The sequence below is a fragment of the Salminus brasiliensis genome, chromosome 1 (genome assembly GCF_030463535.1).
Source record: "Salminus brasiliensis chromosome 1, fSalBra1.hap2, whole genome shotgun sequence".
Classification (NCBI taxonomy): domain Eukaryota; kingdom Metazoa; phylum Chordata; class Actinopteri; order Characiformes; family Bryconidae; genus Salminus; species Salminus brasiliensis.
In genome coordinates this window covers 90,376,492-90,380,903 of record NC_132878.1, presented here as the reverse complement: position 1 = coordinate 90,380,903, position 4,412 = coordinate 90,376,492, and positions in this window count along the sequence as shown.

Below are 4,412 nucleotides of genomic sequence, written 5' to 3'. Positions count from 1 at the left end.
CACATCTGTAAGCCCACAATGACCGACAGCCCGTGTTGACGCACCACCATGCTGTGCGCGTGCCTGTGTGCGTGTGTGCGCGTGCCTGTGTGTGTGTGTGTGTGTGTGTGTGTGTTACAGGCTGCTAACCGGTGCTAATGGCGCTAGCCGAAGTTTCGGGCCGGGCGGTGTGTGGGTTAATCGCTCTGGCCGGAGAGGGAAAACTTTTCAACCGCCTCCCGCCCTCCCTCCCACCCTCCACACACTCACACACACACACACTCACACACACACAGGTCTAAGCTGCTGCACGGACACACTCTGGGTCACTTAGAGTGATCAATTACTCCCAAATTTATCTCGCCAATTACTTTTCGGACCGCAGCTCGTCTGGCCGTGCCTAATGTTTTTAGCTAGCTGGCCAGCTGTTTTTTTGGCTGCCAAACATTCCCAAACACGTCTAAACACGTTTATTATGATATATATGTACATATTCTACATAATAATGAATAATTTATATCTTTAAATTTATATAAATGGTAATATTAGTAGAATTAGCCCATATGAGTGAATTCCCCTTACAGGCCCACTCAGGCACTCAAGGCTAGTAGTAGTAAACACAGCACAGCAAGCAGTGGCCTGCATTTAGTAGCTATATATGTATATAATAAGCATTATATTTACTGCTAGAAGTATTATTAGCCCATTTTTTAGTGAGTTTATCTCACATGCACATTAAAATTCCTCATATTGTGGCCAGTTTGAAGTAGTAATAAACATCGCACATACATACTATGCAGGACGTATAGATTAGTATATAATGATTATTGTATTATATGGTAATATTATGCCGTACATTTACTTTTTTGAATGCCGTACATTATTATTTGAATAATTTATATCTTTAAATTGATATAAATGGTAATATTAGTAGAATTAGCCCATATGAGTGAATTCCCCTTACAGGCCCACTCAGGCACTCAAGGCTAGTAGTAGTAAACACAGCACAGCAAGCAGTGGCCTGCATTTAGTAGCTATATATGTATATAATAAAAATACTGCAGTGCTGCTATAGTGGCTTAATATATAGTTATGATGTTATATAACAATATAATATATATTTTAATGTATTTACTACGAGTATCATTAGTGCTTTAGAGGGAATTCATCTCACAGGTCCATCATAACTCATAACATCATAACAGTAGCACACTATCCATGTCATATATTATATTAGTATATAATTATGAATGTTTTACAAATTAATAAGCGTTATATTTACTGCTAGAAGTATTATTAGCTCATTTTTAGTGAGTTTATCTCACATGCACATTAAAATTCCTCATATTGTGGCCAGTTTGAAGTAGTAATAAACATCGCACATACATACTATGCAGGACGTATAGATTAGTATATAATGATTATTGTATTATATGGTAATATTATGCCGTACATTTACGGCTTTTAATATTTGAGCGAATTCAGCTCACAGGCCAATTAAAAATCAGTAAAACCGGTTGTAGTCAGTATACACAGCACAGTATCTGTCAATCTAGGATGTATAGCCTAGTATATAATCATGAATATATTACATAAAAATATGCTATATGTCTAAATAAATATTCACATATGTATTTCGTTAGCTCATTAGGGTGAGCTTACCTGCCCATAAAAAGTATTGTGAGTATTGTGGTTAAGGTACAATTGTAGTAAACAGGGGCGGTGTCTATGTAGTATGTAGTATGTATAGCTTAGTATGTCATTAGAAACTTATTACATACTAATATGCTATATACCTTCAAATATTAATATTAACGTTAGTAATATTAGCCTATTAGAGGGAGTGTTGATCTCACAGGCCCATTTAAACTCCTCCTAATGTGGTCAGCGTGTAGTCGTAGTCGTAAACTATATATATAGTTGATTTAGCATATAATACTATACATAGCTTAGTGTCTAAATATGGATATATTACAATAGTATTATCACAAGGATTAAGACAGTGTCTTAAACTCACAGGTCGGTTAATCTATGTAAAAATAGACTACACTTAACAAATAGTATATACTATAGCTTTGAGGATAAGTATGAATATAATAATATGCAGTATATTTAATACTAATAATATTATAAGCTGATTATAAGCATTAATTTTGCAGGGCCATTAAAACACTACTAAGAGCTACTATTGTGGTCTCAGTAAAGTAGTAGTAGTAGTAGTAGTAAACCTAGCACAGCATTGAAATAGTGCATTTAGCCTATTAAAGTATAGTCTTGTATACAATGGTATATAATATAGTCAGTTGGGTGTTGGTCTTCATAAACATGACAAACAAACTCCTTGAAAAATTCAAATGATCCTACTTATGTTGGCCCCAATGCTAATTTATGGAAATTCATGGATCTAGATAATACTGCCACAACATATATAGTCACAGCTTATACAGCCTGTCACAGTCATGCGGACAGCATGGTTTGAGTGGTGTATTGCACGCAGCGATCAAACCCTCCCACCATTTCGAAGCTTTAAATAGGTGGTAAAGCACACAATTGTTTTGCAGTTCTGCTATTCATGTTGTGTTCAAAATGGCCTCTGGCAGGTCTTTGGAAAGCAGAAGTGTCAGTTCCTTGATAGCACACCAGAGGGCAAGCACAGTACGCTTGCTCAAAAGGAGAGACAGGAAGGAAAGAGAATTTCACCTTGCATACAGTACCACAGTCAATCCGGTAGCTTTCTGTTGCATTGCTTTGAACTGTCGACTGGTCATTTGGTAAAGAATCACTTAGAAATGCTTTGTGATCTGCAGATTATATTACCTAGAGTTTCATTTAGACCAGGGGTGCCCAGATGTTTTGTCTCGGGGGGTCAAAACGCAACGTGTGTGGTGGACCGAAGGCCGAAAAGAAAAAAGAGTATATCAGTGCTGTCACACAAATAAACTTGCATCTCCAAAATGGCAAGAAGTAAAAGCCAACTTTCAACTTTCAATGGAAGTCAATCTAAAGAGATTTTATTTTATATAACATATAATTGTAATAGGAATAGAGCATGCATTTTTTTTTTAGTTTTGATTAATTGTAATATGCAGTTCTATCTACAGTAAGAATAATACCATTGATCTCTACAACTAATAATTTTACTGCTCAGAATTACCTGGAATTACAATTTCTATGCTAATAAAATAATAGTAAAATAATAAGTCTGGATACTAGTACTAGTCTGAATAAACACAATAATCCATGTAGATCAATGGTAAAATGTGACTATATTATTAGAAAATATGATTATATAATATGTCAAAATGTGTTACATTAAGAATATGTTCCTTTATAGCCTTTATAGATCTGTAGATCTGATGTTATGAGTAATAATAGTTGTGTATGTATGAAATTAGAACTCTTTCTGCTAGCAAAATGTTAATTACAGGGGTTTTACTAGTGAAAAAAGAGCTATGGCTAGTATTACTGGTTGCATTTTAGGCTAAATCAGCTTTCCATAATTCTGGAGCATTTCTATTGGTTCGGTCCATTATTATTATTATTATTATTGTTGTTGTTGTTTTTATTTTTTAATGAACTGGGGAAATTAGCTTTAAGCTACTGTGCACCAGTGAGCTGGGATTTACTACAGGAAGCTCTAAAGCTTGGCTCGCTGGTGTCACTCATCATCATTTTAAGCTCTTAAGGTCTCTAACCACCTCCACTCCTGCATCTGTTTTATTACACTTCAGTTTACATTTGTGCTTATTATTATGTTTCATATCTTACTTGTCTCATTTCTCTTTCATTTACCAATTTTTTTGGTTACTTAATGCTAATAAATACAACTTTTAAAAGAAAAATGAATCTAATAAGTGAAATATGGTATAAAAAACATATATAGTATAAAACATGTTGTTTTTACAGTCACTAGGTGAGAAGGTTGATAGATAAACTTTCTGGCAGGACACACCAAATGTCCTCACCGGATAAGGTGAGTGATATTAGGGGAACAGGCTACGAAGTATTAGCCTGACCCAATTTGCAATAGTCTTACATTACATTTACATTAGCAGCGTTCGGCTGATGCTGATATCCAGAGTGACATAATGTGAATCATTTAAAATCACCCTGCCTGGGAATGGTGGTGTTGTTGGGCTCTGTGCTATACCAAAAGACTTCCCTGGTATAAAATTCAGCATTAACTGATATGTCAAAAATAACATAATAAATGATTATTAATTACTATTACTTATATATACTTATATATTATTATTATCGTTATTATCTTTATTGTTATATTATTATTATCTTATATACTTATCTTATATATACTTATATATACTATTACTAGCTTGTATAAAATCAGCATTAACTGACATGTTAAAAATAACTTAATAAATGATTATTAATGATAAATTCTGATGGCTCCAATTTAAGCTTAATAATTTTTT